This window comes from Lichenostomus cassidix, chromosome 9 (assembly GCF_008360975.1).
Source record: "Lichenostomus cassidix isolate B80296 chromosome 9, HeHo_3.0, whole genome shotgun sequence".
NCBI classification, from domain to species: Eukaryota; Metazoa; Chordata; class Aves; order Passeriformes; family Meliphagidae; genus Lichenostomus; species Lichenostomus cassidix.
In genome coordinates, this window is record NC_139490.1 from 18,245,783 (window position 1) to 18,261,125 (window position 15,343).

A 15,343-nucleotide genomic window follows, 5' to 3' on the forward strand; every position below is an offset into this window, starting at 1 on the left:
TGCCTTTTTAACTTATGTGCTAACTATTTTTGATGCTTACTCTTATGTTAGTTTATTCTTTTATGCCTAATTATTCTTTGAATAATAGACAAAATGATGCATGCATTTATTCCTTCAGATTATTCATTGGTGACATTTGAAGGCTTCTGTTTCCTAATGCAAGTATACATGATTGCTCTAGATAGTTTTTAATCTGATTTTTGTCAATGACTAGTGTTATAATTATTATTAAATATCAGGCAAAAAGCCCCAGCAGTAACAAGACTTATAGATAAGCCTCCTGTGCCTATCACTGTTCTACAAGTCTGTGTTGAAGAACAAAGAAAGTTAATTTGCTCTGACAAATGCATGAGCTCACTGCAAGTTAGAACAACTATGAAAATAAACTGGCATACTTGATGGCACTGGGAAGGTTTGTGATTGCTGGTTTCATTTTGCTGGTTTCATTTCTATTCTCTGTTGTCCTTTCTAAGGTCATCATCTGGTATTTTCTTTTCAGCAGGGAGATGCTCTAGGTTGTGTCTATGAATTAAGTCTTAGGATGAATCTCTAGGCTGGACAAGCATTAATAAGGAAAAGCTGTCCATCCCAGGTGGGACAGGTGTCTGGTTTGGGCCCGCAGGTAAAGCAGGTGTGTGATGAGTTATCCTGTGCCAGGCCTTCCTTCCCTGGCTCAGCAGGAATGCTGGGGACAGGAGGATGTAGCCCCACACTGCATGGGTGTGCTGCTGAAGCACACACAGGTCTCAGCAGATGTAGAGATTCCTTGTGCTTGTGAAAACAGAACATTTTGTAAATTGTTTAGAACACAAGCTCTGAGTGTCTATTAAAGAATCAGGACTAATTTATGCAGGTTCTTAATGTAAGTGTATAAAAATTACATAACCTGCCTATACTTCCCCTCAGCATGTATCGCATTTCCTGTGTGATCGCTGGTAACTTTGATTTGTGTATTACTTGATTTTTTCTTACACCTGAGAGGGCAAGTTACAAAGCAGACAGATGTTCACAACTCGCATTTACAAGCTTAGAAACTTCCTACCAGATGCCAAACCATCCCATACTCCCAGATACATGCTCCAGTACCTCTGGCCCTTCTGTTTCCGTGTGTGAGACAGCTGCCTTTCCACGGTGATCTACAGCAAACTGTTCAGTAAAACTCTCCACGGTCCACACCTGAAAGCTATGCATATTTCACTGATGTTTGTAGGAGCTCTAAATGTTACCTTAACGCTATTTTCTGTGAGAAGTGAACCTTCAGCAAGCACAGCCGAGCGCAGAAGGCTCGTTTGGCCGAAGCCGTGCCGGCTCGGGAGCGCTGAGCCCAACGGCGGAGCAGCAGCGGTGCTCCTCGGCCCGGGCTGTGGCCGCCGCGCCGGGGGTTGAGCGGGCGCGGGGCCGTTCGCTCCGCGGGCCGGGCTCCCTCAGCAACGCCTGGCACCGGCGGGCCTCTCAGCACGGGCACACCCGGGACCCTGGGCCGGACCCCCGAGCCCCGAGGGGTGCGGGGAGCCGGCCCGGCGCTGCCCGCCGCCGGTGAGTGCCTCCCGCGGGCTGGGGCAGGCGGGGGGCCGCGGGGCGGGCAGTGAGGGGAGGCGGCCGGGGCTGCGTGGGGTGCCCAGGGTGTGAGGGGGATACAGCACAGCCAGACTCTCGGTGCCCAAGGTGTGAGGGGAGCAGAGCACAGCACAGCACAGCCCGGCAGTGCCCAAGGTGTGAGGGGAGGGGAGCACAGCACAGCCCAACCCGCGGTGCTCAGGGTGTGAGGGGAGCACAGCACAGCCCGACCCGCCCGCTCGGCAGTGCCCGCTGCCGGGGAAGGGCACCCGCAGCCCCTCAGTGTCCCTCAGGCACCACCGCTGTCCCCGGCGCGGCCCCAGCCGGCTCCTCCCTGCCCGGCTCCTCCCTCCATCCTCCCAGCGCCTCGAACGCTCCCATTCCGAAACCTTCTTGCCAGCTGTGTGCTGAGTGCCTCCGAAATCTGGGGCGGAGGCACTCGATGCTGCCTATTTAACCACCTTTGTTTAAACTGCACTTTATCGACGTTGTCTGACGTATTTTCTTCTTGTTTCGCCTTGCTGCTGGCGCCGGCTATGTTTCACCTGTTGTGTGAGGCAATGTGCCATAGCCGAAGCGCGGGGAGGTCAGGGTGTGCTGTCCCGGGGTGCTGTCCCGGGATGCTGTCCCGGTGTGATGTCCCGGTGTGCTGTCCCGGTGTGCTGTCCCGGTGTGATGTCCCGGTGTGCTGTCCCGGGGTGCTGTCCCGGTGGCAGCGGGGCTGCAGGCGCTGCGGCTGGAGCGCTGTGGCAGCAGCAGCATCCCAGGAGCAGGGATTGCTGCGCGGAGCGATGAGCGCTCGCTGCGTTATTCCAGCACCGCTAATGAGGAGGCTGTGCGGCTTTGCCCCGCGGTGTCACGGGTGAGCTCCTTTCAAAGGGCTGGCAGCGGCAGCGTCTCCCCGGGATGGTGTTTTAACACTCGCTCGAGCTCGTGGCGAAGTGCTTTTCTCGCCGCTCCATTTCTCCCTCAGCGTTACACGCGCTGCTAGTGTCACACCGCACAGCTTGGCGCTTCCTTCAGCACAACGAAGAGATGTACAATTCCATTCGTAGTTTTCTTCACTCTGTCATCTCAGCTGGTGTAGAGCGCTGGGCAATGAAGTCAAAATATCTTAAACTTGTACTTTTGCGTTGTTTCTGGAGACACAGAACCCAAAGGGCTTTAATAAGACTGTTCAGGATAAAAGGAAACATTTGTTTCTACTGTATTGCAGATGCATCTTATTGAGCAATCCTGGTTTTAATTTTCCTTTTGTCACAATTCCATACCTATGACATTGTAGGGGATTTGGAAGAAGCAGAGAGCTCCAGGTGGAGTTCCTGGTCTTGCATTAACTGGCCTGAGAGCCTAGGTGACTGTTGAACTGTCTAACAGGTTTTGTTGAGCAAAGAAAGAAGTCCTTTGGATTTTTGCCTTTCTGTGGGTAGGGGTTTGTGTGCTCCTCACAATGAGTGGCTAATGGTGGCACCAGGGGTGTCACTGCTTTCTGTGTGGAGAGATGTCACCATGAGTGTATTAAAACCTATATACGTCTTCCTATTCTGTGGCAGTAAATGAAAAAATTGTGTATTTAAGTAAGTACCTCTTTAAATCAATCACAATTAGGCTCTTCATTAATAATGCTTTAATGGTTTAGATGTCTCTGTACCATTGGGACAAAGAAGCTGTTGTCACAGAAGACTTACTCAGACTTACACTCACATCTGCATCTGACGTTAGTGGCATTTAATCCTTATTTAATTCTGGAAAGCTTTAGAAGTTAAATGCTGTCACAGAAGAATTTGTAGAAGAGCTCAGTTTTTGGGTGACATTTTTGTTTTGATTCTGCATTTATCGAATGAAAAGTGAGTTTCACTGGTCTTTATAGTGACAGCAGGACCCGATCTGAAGAGGAGAGAGCTGGGCTTACTGTGTGCTCCACAAGGATGTTCTTATTGATTATAACCCATATTCATGATAATGCAATGACTGTGTACTGAGGAGGAAAAAGCAGTGGAGAAACAGGCAGGAATTCTGTTGCTGCACTGTTATTTTTGAGCATTTTCACATGGCCAATTTTGTAGCTATGCAATAGGTTTTAAAAAAAACTGGATGCTACTGTTTTGCAATGCTGGTTTCTAGCTCTCTTAAGCGTGTGAGGCTGTAAGTTCTACTTTCTTGCTGCCTTAATTTCATAAGGCTAAGTAGTGAATTTGCTAAACCAACACTAATTTATTTTGCAGATGCAAGCCTGGGACTGATATTTTCTGAATGTTAACCAGTCCTAGAAGAATTAGAACTGCCTGCTCAAAGTGTCAGGTTAGTTGTCATCAGGACATAAAAGCTCTCCTTTTTCTGTTGCCATTTTGCTTTTCCTTGTGCTCATGTCCTTTGCTTTGGCTTATAAATTCAGGTTTATTATGTAGGCTTGGTTTATTGTATGAGTTTACCAACTACTGGTAAAATAAATTAAAGTCATACATTAAAGCAGTGTAAAGCAAAGTATTTCAGCTTTCCAGCAGAATTAAATATTTTATTCTGACTTTGAACATTCAGGAGTTATCCACTTTTAAAATATGAGTGCTACATCCATTTATCTTTGGAATTTCTTCAGCATTTGAGACACTTAATGCCTGATTTTAGGCTGACACATTTTCTTAATCTCCACAGACAAACTTTACAAGCACCTCTGAGTGCCTGTTCCAGATGCTGGAGTGAGAGATCCCCAGTAATTCAGAACTTGCTTCTGGGAGGGGTCATTTCTGAATGGGATGCATCCATCCAGGGATTTTAGATGATTTATCCAAATTACCTTAAATTTGCTCTTAATTAGTGTAAATTAAAGCTACATCCCTTTAGTTTGTGTTAATTTTAAAAGCACAAACTACTTTTATTCTAAATGAGAGCAACTACATTGGGATTTAACAAGCTCACTGGAAAGTGGTTTTGCCTAATCAGAAGTGTTGCAAGTTTGTCAGTCTAGACAAATCTGACGTTGAAAAGACTGATCCTTGTTAAAAAACGCTTCTGGTAACTTCTCCAAAAGTTTCCATCTCCACACCAACACGTTGACCACATGTTAAGCAGCCCCTAAGACAGTATTCCATTGGCAGTAGTAAGTGTGAAGGACAATTGATTTTACATGGAACATGGGCAATATAACTCAGCTCTCAGTGCAAGCATTCCAATTATATAGGTTGGTTTTTCTTCCTCAGATAAATATTGCTTGTATTCAAGGCCCTGATTTTGAATATTTTACTGGGCACAGTAAAATACATGGTTCTCATGTCTTTTTTGTTTGTTGTAGTACCCATATGAAGTATGTGCTTCCAGTAAAGTTACTCCAGATTTTCTTTTAAGTGGATTCTGATGAGAATTTCTATATCAGATCCATTATATGAGAGGCAGGCTCTGATAAAATGTGTACAGACCTGACTGTGTCTGTGATAACAGTTAAATGTGGTTTTGCTGCAGCACAAAACAAAGATTACAGCAGAGGTTTCCTAAATTTTTCTGGAGACCTGGTGCATTCCCAGTAGTTGTGTAGTGTTAGTTGAATGGTTTTTTGGCCTACTCAATTATGGGCCTCTTAAACCCAAAAGTGCAATTTCTTGTTAAGAATCTCCTATTGTCTATTTATAAAACTGCCCTTTAAAACTCTGCTGAGACATGGACTGGTCACAGGGTGCTGGTGAATAATCAGCTTTATAGTCTGCAAATCCATTTTAAACATCTGTTGAACAACGTAAGTGTGAAACTTACAGCCAAATATGCCCTAGATGCTTCCCTTCTGCCCTAGAAAGAAACCAGCTTTTTAAGTCTTTCAGCTTTGAGACAAAGGAACAAAATCACTTCATTGCACCAGAGTTGTATGTTGTTTTAGCAAATAGGATATGTTCCTGAAAGACCAATTAACCTTCATATAAACGGACTGTGCTGTGTTGCGTAGTGTGCTTTGGAAGCTCTGTTGAAGTTTGCTGATGCTTACAGTGCCTGCTCACAAGGATAATTAGATGTTAAAATGATGATCCTTGGATATCCAGGAGGCTGTAAAGCATTCTCAAGGAATCAAGGCCCTGCAGAAGGAAAGGTGATACCCTGAAATCTGAGGGGGAGGTAGAGCAGTGCTTAACCAATACCATTCATTCTTATTTTGTTGGCTGAGAATAATATCCAGTTCAGAAATAGTTGAATGCTTCCTGATAAGTAGGGGGTGCATTTTTAAAAGGTGGTTGATAAGTCCTAGGTTGTTTCTTTGCACACCACTGCTTCTCCTAGGAGAATGAAGAGTGAAGGCAATCCTATGTCAATCCTGCTAACAAGCCTTGCTGCTGCCTAGCCAGCCTGCCTTAGTCAGTGCCTATTTCTTCTGTTTTGCATAAATAACATCGATAAGTTTTGCCTTCCTTTGAAAACTGTTATAGCATTTTTGATATATGCATATCTGTATGTTTTCCTGGGGCTATGGGAACTGGAGTGAAAGTCAATGGGATGAGGGGTGGGCTGTTGTCTGTTCACACAGGGAGCCTGATCAACATCCAGGAAGGCTGGGTTTAGCACTGTGGGACAGAGGTTCCTGTGACAGCAAATCCTGCACAAATTGGGTTTATCCAAAATGCTACATTAATTCAATTACAGCTTGCATGATGCTTACTTCTGCCTATAAGGTTAAACAACATATTATTGGCTCTTCCTGCGTAATTTCATGGTTTCTTCTTCCTTTGCCATATCTCACCTGGACAGCTGAAACAGGTTTAACACTGTTATTTGTTCCACTGACAGCAGAGATGATTCTTGCAGAAGAAAATGAGCTGTGTGCACTCTCATCACAGAGAATTACCAGAGTCCTGTTTCATCTGACTTCTCATGCAAATGGGTGTTTCAAGTTGTTTTTTTAAGAAGAAATTGCTGGATGCAATTTTCTGCTTTGATGACAAATGTAAGAAAAGAAACTCTTTGGGAATTATCAGGTGCTTTGGGAATTATCAGATGCTTTTTCTCAACAGCATTCTGGCTACTTAGGACAATGTGAGCAAATGGAATTTCCCCCACAGCTCATTCTGTTGTCAGTGGACTGCATGTGCAATTTCCAGCCTGTAGTTTATTGAATTCTTTCATGCTTTACTTTGCTACTGAAGTGTATTTTGTATGGATATTTAATTAGACATGAAAATACCCCCCTTTATATCTTCTTTTTACATACAGATGTGTTTGGTGTGTAGACACAGAGTGAACAAAGTTATTATTCTGTGTGAATAAAGCTACTAAAATCTTGGCTGTTAAGTGCAAGAGATGTAAGAATTATGAGTTAATGTTCACAGATCAATATATATGGAGGTTTTGGGGGTCAAACGAATTACCTCCTGGTGCATTCAGATGATTGCAGGGCATTTATTCTAGAAATATCTCAGAAGTGCTCAGACTTGAAAGACTTTTGGAAAGCAGAATAAAGCCCAAGTTAATGAAAATAAAACATTCACTTCTCAAAACTGTACATCATGAAATATTCATAGTTGTTCTACAGACAGGATATAGTTTGTGGAGAGGAATAAATAATTTTGTTACAGAATTGCAGCTTGATGTATGCTGATTAACACTGGAATGTAATTATTTGACATAATCAGAAGGGATAATATTTTGGGATAGACGATGTGTGGTTTTGACTGAAATGTTGATTCCTAAAGATGAGGGTGTCCTGCCAGCATTCTATGGGGTCTCTGCTGGTGACTAGGTTGAGAATTGGAAAAGTACATTACTGTTTCATCCCTTTTACAAATATTTCCACCATGAGAAACATTTGCTACTTCAAATGCTCTGAATATACTCAGCATCCTGTCCTGGTTTTGACTCTTTTTCTTGTTACCACTCCTTAAAATGATTTTTAATAAGATTGGTTGTCCTGCTTCAAAAATAATTACTTATCCTTAATTTTCTCTTTCTGGAAAGATTGCCCAACTTCTGGTGCACTACTACTTTAGACTTCTGGTCAACAGGGCCATTAGTCTTACCTGACTTCTTTCCTGTGCTTGTCAGCTCAGTTTCAGGTTGTCAGTGCCAAAGGAAATGCTCTTGGTGGTGGGGTAGTGTAGAGGGAAGTGTTAAAACCTGCTCATAATGGAGTTCCTGACTTCTTACTGCTGCACAAACCCACAAGGTTTTAGAGAAGAGCTTGATCTGTATCAAAGTTGTCTTATCCCCACTTCTTTGAAATTTTGCTCAGTGTGTGTTAGACTGAAATATTGTGTCACTTCAGATGCTGAAATTCTTTGTTGTACCTTGTGTGGTTGTTTAGAGATGCCATTTTTTCCCTCTTGTATAGGCTAGATTGTCAACCAACTATGCTGCAATAAAAATGCACTAGGGAGGAATGCATTTATTTTGCCACTCTAAAGGAAGTTGCAGCACAGCTAATTTGCAAATGAATATATTTAGAAATTCTTCTGTTCAAATCTTGTAGTATTGATCTCACAAGCCAAGTCCTTGTTCAGGGTATTCTTTTGAACCAGGAGGAAAAGTGAAGAGGCAGTAATTGCAACTGTGATGATCTGTGTTAATTTGAAACACTTCCAAAAACACCTTAAAAGACCTCTGAAAATCAAGTTCCTTCAAGTAAGGACTTTTCAAGACTTTTTAAACTAAAATGTGAATTTTTATTACTTCTAAACTGTCACTTCCATTTGTGAAGGGACTCAAGATGCCTTTGTTTCACAGCAAGCAGGTAAAGATAATGAGCTGCCTGTAGGTGTTAGCTGAAGTTCTTGACTGTATTTGTAAGACACTACTTGGAAGTGCAATAATTTGTTTTATGTCAGTAAAATAGGTGCATCCAAGGCACCACTACAAACATCATTAAGGTATCAAATACCCACCCTCTCTTTTCTCCTTTTGTTGAAGTTACTTATAGGTGGACATAAAAACAGAGGGTAAGCAGCAATATATTTTAAATAATCGTGTGACCAATCCAAAATCAGGTTTTTTCACAACAGTAATAAAGCACTGCCAGCCTAGGGGGTTGACAGCTATTGATCCTGACTTTTATAAGTTACTCAATTTTCCTCTGACATTGTGGTCTTGGAATTGTATCTGCAATTATTTCCAGGTCCAAACAGCACTTATCCAGAAATAATTTTTTCTGTTGTAGAGCTGCACTATGATATGTAGGCTTTATTTCAGCCCCCTTGCAATCAATAGAACCTTTTCCTGGTGACCTCGGTGAGTATTGGACTGGACCCATGATTTACACTTTCAGACAATTTTGGCAACAAAATCATATCTGCTGAAATTGAGGCAATTCCTCAAAACCAGGCTAACTTCTGCTTTTGAAGGTTTTTTTGGAAGGGAATTCAGTGACTGGCTGTGGAAACCAGTGAGTGGTTTTTCCTTCATCCTCTGGGGTTATCAGAAACACAGCAATTTTCAGCCATTGTCAGGTCAGGGTGGCATGATCTATGGTTGCTTCCTTGAAAGGAAAACTTTCTCTGGAGTTCAGAGGAGTTCCTGCATTGTGCCTGCTGTGATGAGTCACAAGGAAAGAAACTGCTCCTTTAGGGTAGCTCTGAGATTTTTTTAGCTATAATTTGGGGTTTCTGTTTGGAAACCTGTCAGTCCACAAAGCAGTTGATTTTCTCTAGCAAAAAGCACTGTAACTGGCTCAGGTGTGATCAAAGGTAAGGGGAAAATGGCTCCTGCTTGTAACAGAAACAAAGTGGATTTTGTTCTCTGAATCCTCTCCCCACAAATTCAGTCATGAAACTGTAAGGGTGCCTGTTGTAGGTTTAGCTGGCAGACACCAAATATTTGCAGAAACATGAAAAGCCTCAATGTGCAGATTTAAATGTTGGCAAGACAAAAATCCAATGTCTTTCTAATAGATTGTTTACCTCAGATGAACTAGAAACTGATTGACAACTTGAAGTCACACTCCAGAAAATATCTGAAGTACTTCTTTATTCTCAAGTAGAACTTTATTTAGAAACACTTTATTTAGAAACATGCTCTGGTAGAAATTTCAAGATTTATAAATGTCCGTTAATCAAAGGGTACAGGATCAGTGAAAGAGACAAATGGTTTGGTATCTCCTATGTGCTGGAGTAGAAGGAATGACAGTTGGACAAGATATACCTTTTATGTGCAGCACAGTGGGCCTGGAGCTGGAAGGCAGCATTATTGCTGTAGCATTAAGACTGATGCTTTCCAGTGAGCTGTGTCCTTTATGACTTTGTTCAGGAGGACTTCACAGTGAAATGTTTATTCTCTAGGATGGGCTATGAATGGCTTCTTTGAAAAATACTAAAAATCACATTACAAGTTAGTGGAAGGAACTTAAAGTGTTCTAAAAAGCAGAAACACCTGCAGTTTTCTTTGTACAGTTGCTTGCCTGCATTAATTCCAACCACGTAAGAGAAGTGGCACTGTCTTCCTCTACAGAGAATAAATAACTCTGTCAGTGATAGGACTTTCTGGAGATTTATTTTCTTTGCAAATTCTCAGTGTTCATGAGCATATAACTGCCATGACTTTCAGCATACTTGGTGTTTGTAAATTGGTTTGTAATTAATATTGGCAAGCCTCAAAACATGGTCCTTTGTACCTTGGTTGATGCAAATCAGATTCTGGTTTGCCTTGTGGGAGGGTTTTGTGTGTTTTCATATTGTTCTTTGCTTGTTCACAGCTGTGAAGGATATAACCTTGGAATTAGTCCAGTGATTGTTTACATAATGACAAGATGTGGTTTTCACCCAGCTCATCTAGGTGAAGAAGTCAATACCTATGGATTGTTTAGTCTATGGCTTCTCCTGTCTCAATTTTCAAAGATCAGAAATCATAGGTTTTAAATCTATAGTGCTGTCTTTAGTTGTGGTGATTATGGTGATGAATGTATAATTTTTAAATTATTACTTTTTCTGAAAATTACCAGTTTTCTGGAAATGTCACTCTTCAAAATAATGTCACTATCTTTAAACATTATTCATAGCTGAAGCATCAATTAAAGATGACTTCTTCCCTAACCAAGATGCCGAAGAAGGAAACCGGGACAGCCTTTTTAGATGGAAAATGTTGGTCTGTGACATCCAGCTCTAACTCTGTCAGGGAATTTAACAGAGTTTGCCAGATAAAAATTATTTAAATCTTGAGGGGTTTGGAGTCAAATGTGGTTAAGAAACTACATTTCAAACCATAAGTGCTGTGTCTACTTCATCTTCAAATGTAGCATGGCAAAATAGTAATTTACTGTATTTGCCTGTGTTGAAATGCCTTTAGTGTACTCATCACTGTTATCTCCACCCACTTTGGGAAAAGACTCACCTGGGAAAGAGGAAAATCTTGCAAGAGTACTTAACAGTTCAAAAAAAACTGAACAGAGAAGTTTTAGACTATCTCCTCTTCTATATGCCACTGCTAGGAATATTTTTGGGATTCCATTCCTGGATGAAATAGGGATATATTCACATTCCTGAAAGGAAGAATGAGTAATGGAGAAGATGAGCCTTGGCTGTCTTTGAAAGAGTTTAAGGGAGAGACAGTGTGACAGTCATGAAGCTCAGTGTGATGAAGGACAATAAATCCTTGAAGGTGTGTAGAGATGGTGAGCACTGTGCTCTAGGAAGGAGGAGTCAAAATCTCCAGGGGAGGAGCTGCTCCTCCTGCCTGCAAATACGGACACTCTCAGCTCTGTGTTTATACTGAAGCATGCTGTAATAAGTCCCAATGTGCTCAGTGCCTCAGTAAAGGACCAAATTTCCAGAAACAGTGGCAGCACAGTAGTGAAGTAGCACAGTTAGCTCTGTCTTGTGTTCTTCAGAACATCATGAAATTGCATTGGCAATTTCTGGATTCTGTTTCACATTCTGACTCCCAAATCCGATGAGGGCAAAGGAGGGAAGTGAAGGGAGCCTGCAGTGCTGTGCAGACACAGAGGAAAGATCCATCACATCCCATAACTCAGTGCTGTGTGGACTCTGCTTGTCTGGAGGCACCGGGGCTGGGACTGCATAGCCTCCTTTTGGGGTTTAGTTTGGGTTTTTTCTCACAGCTTTGTGTGTTCAGGCAGGGCAGGGTAGCAGAGGGCACAGTGTGGAACTGTGCTACCAAGTGCTGGCAAAGTTTTCCAGATACAAGAAGCCAGAGAGGTAAGGTCCAGCAATTACTCCTGACCATTTGGACTCTTTGGTTCCCAAATGCATCTTTTAGAATTTGGCTGCAAAAACATAAAAGGCCTGGTGAAACAGTCCCAGTTCAGAGCAACAATTCAGTGACTTGGGGGGTTGGGTTTTTTTCCACAAACTGGCTTAAGGAAATTTTAGAAAAATGATTAGTAGTCTCTCAGCCAATTTGGTTAAAACAAACACAAAATGGATGGAGCATTTGCACTGTAGAATTGATCTCTGAGGGCTGTTCTTACAGCATGTGCTTTGAAGAGAAATGTGCTGTCAAGTGCAAGCTATGCTGTATTTTGGGAAAGGGATCTGTACTTGGCATTTAAGCATGTTTTTCTCTTTTTTTCCCCCTTGTTTCTAATGGGGAATTAATTCAGCACAACTTTTTCTATTTCTTACTGCGCTCAGTTAAACTGGTCTGTAGAGGGTATGTGTACCAGGCTGGCTTCCTGGGGCAGAACTAATCCAATCATTTATGAGTTTAGCAGATGTTTTTGCATTTCAGGCCAGGTGTAATCTCATGCACCTTTTTTAAAATTCTTCCCTGGAGAAAATACTAGCTAGGCTAATGGCCAAAAATTTAATTACCTCTTTTCTTTTTTTTTTCTGTTTTCCTTCTAGATGTGTGCAGTGTCACTTTACATCAGACTTCCCTTCTTTTAGGACCAGTACCATGATGCATCTGTTCATACTTTGTGCAGAAAATTACCACTGACTGCCTTTCCTTTGCAATGGCATTTACTGAATTGATTGTGTCTGGCACACTGTTGGGCTTTGGTCACAGAGACAGATTTGTGTTGTATACCCTAATGGAAGGCTTTTCTGTTGTATTATACTATATATACTAGTTATATATACTATATATATACTATATATATACTATATATATACTATATATACTAGTTATATACTGTATTATACTATATATACTATATATACTAGTCTGCTTACTGTGCCAAGGATTTAATTAATCTTTTCTTTACCATGGTTTTACTCTGAAGTCAACATGAAACTTGGGTCAGAACTGGGCTAGAAAGGGAGACATCAGGGCTACAGACATGGAAGGAATGCTGAGTTGCTCTTTGGGAAGCCTGCATTTCTCTTGAGCCATTTGCTCATAATGGGGCTGTGTTGCTGCTCATTGACTCTACCAGTAGTTTGACCAGAGGAGAAAAAAAAAGAGTAATGGTAGCAAGAGGAGTATTGGACTGTTGGGAGGCAGGAGTGGTACCTTGGGGATCACTGTTAGGACTGCATTGATAAAGCTGTCTTTTGACTTACCTGGAAGGAGACACTGGCATGCCAGTAAAACTTCTAGAACTCATTAAATCGGAATAACTGTGCACCAGTGTCAAGCTATACAGAGGTTGGAATATGGACAAATGATAATAAAAGCCTAAAAACCACATAAAATATGAAAATATTGCCCATGGAGTCTGGAAATCCTTTGCTCATCTCTTCCCCTGACACACCTCAGGTAATTGTAAAACTTAAATGAAATAGATCACAATTTTTCAACTTTGCTGGAAAAAACAAACTGCCAGTATCAGAAAGGAGGGTTTAATTTTTTAAATACTGAATGTGAGTGCTTTGCCACAGAACTTTCTTGCAGAGCTGTAGTGGGACAAGAAAGGGGAGTTTTCTGCTCTCTTTTCTGTGCATGCAGGAGCCTTGGATGACATGGTAATTCCATTAGCCAAAATATCTTTTGCCGATCCATCTGATTTTGCTGGAGAAAGGATGTGTTTGCACTGTGCTGGCTAAGGGGTTGCACCTAGAAATGGCTCATGGCTTACATAGGCACAACTAAACAGGACAAAGAGCTAGAATTGTCATACTGGCAAAATGATACTGCAAAGAGCTGCCATTGCTTGGTTTAGGAAACAAATTTTAGGTGGTTTGATTCACTACTATTTTTAACTAAGTTTACATAATAAGCTATGGTCCCTAAATGAAAATCTTGGTTCTGCTGGCCTCCAAACCCAAACAGACTGATACTTTTGGACTCTGATCCAGCATTTTGCCAATTCAGGTTTGCTCTATAGAAGTCTGTTTGTAACTGATGTTCAACCACTTTAGTTAGAAGGTAGGAAGTGTGTAAGTAGGTGTCTGTGTTTTAATCCCCAGATGTGAATCTGGTTCATTGAGGTTGGCAGATGTGCTCTTGTAGTGGCTCACCTGCTGCTGCAGCATCAGGCAGTGTGTGCCTGTCAGCCCAGGAGGGGACAGCTGCTTCCTTGGGCTCACCTGAGGCCTGAGAAAAATCTGGGATGGTAAACTAACACCCTGTTGAGTTTATTCCTATCATCAAAACCAACACCTCTATTCCTAACACTTTTAACCATCTGGAATCTGAGCAAATTTGTTCTCTAAATGAGCAAGTACAGTTTTGTGGAGTTGCTGTTGTTACTACAGGCACTCAGCTGTCAGAGCAGCACAGCTTGGTGGTCTCTTATGTGCAAGAAAATTCATTGCCTGAACCAGTGTCAATTTGCAGGACATGTGGCATTTTAAAATGTCAGTAAGTTAAGTGGGGTCTGTAAACATTTCTAGGCAGGTTGTGGTTCCTTGGCTTATGGTTTGACCATTTTGAATGGAAACATCCGTGTGGTTTTATTACATCACGGCTTGATTAATTACAGCCTGTTGAACACTAAATTACAGCTCCAAGATACCTAAACACTGAAGAGCTTTTAGAAGAGAGAATTCTGAATACTGACAGAATTAAGTGTGGCATTTTCTGATTAAGATTGCTGTGGTGCAGATGTTAACACTGCCACTGCTGATTAAAACAAATTGTAAATAACACTTGCAGAAAATTCTGTGAAGGCTGCAGTTGCCTTAGTGGTTATTTCAATGACCAAATGTGTCCATTTTAGAGGACACTTAAGGTCTCCATTGCTAACTTCAAAAAATGGAAATAGAATAGATTGCAGCTTAATCAGCACCTTCATTTCTCCAAGAGCAAATATTCTTCAAGGTATTTAAGATGGAAATGCTGAGTCTCCCACAACATTTTTTGGTTTAAACTTAACTTCTTTTATGAAGGTGAAAAATACAAAGGATCTCAAGGCACAGTAAAGTCGTGGAGAATCCCAGACATTTTTACTTGCCTCTCTGAAGCACAAATACAACTGTAAAGGGTCTGATCTCTTGGCAGTACCCACTCTGCCATTAGGGCCCTCTTCCCATGAGGCTGGACACAGGATTTTTGAAAGTGAAAGCAGGATTTTTAAAACTGAAAGCATCCCAGCTCTGGTGAGAAATAGCAGTGCCTTTGAACAGCTTGACCCATAGCAGCAAGCACCCAAGGGAGTCTGGCACTCTGTAAATTTTCACTGCTTTCTTTGGAGATTTTGGGCTGTACCTCAGGTCCTGCTTTCATGAAGAGTAACTGTGCAAATGCGGGGTTTGTTTCACTGATAGAAGCCTGATAGAACACTGAGAGAAGTGTTATATAAAAAGCAGTTCAGAAAAGTAATAACTTTGAGTTGATATTTGTTTGAAGAGTATGAAGATTATAAGGGTGTGTGTGGTCCAAAAAATGCTGCATTTTTTGCTGATTAAGAAATTTGGCATTATCAGATAATGAATGGTGCTGTGTGACTCCCCATAACAAGCAGAATTTGGTAATAATAATTAGGTAG

The 15,343-nt window shown here is 41.7% G+C and overlaps 1 protein-coding gene across 3 annotated transcripts in view; it reads left to right on the plus strand.

Moving 5' to 3' along the window:
* Positions 1-1,390: 1,390 nt before the first annotated feature.
* Positions 1,391-15,343, plus strand: part of SPSB4 (splA/ryanodine receptor domain and SOCS box containing 4) — a 152,864-nt gene continuing 138,911 nt past the window's right edge. For 2 of the 3 annotated variants that reach the window (XM_085069678.1, XM_085069681.1), the window contains exons 1-2: positions 1,393-1,536; positions 3,783-3,858. The gene's annotated coding sequence lies outside the window, so the exon portion shown is untranslated. Of the gene's footprint in view, positions 1,537-3,782; positions 3,859-15,343 lie in introns of all 3 variants that reach the window. The other variant, XM_085069682.1, reaches the window with a different exon arrangement.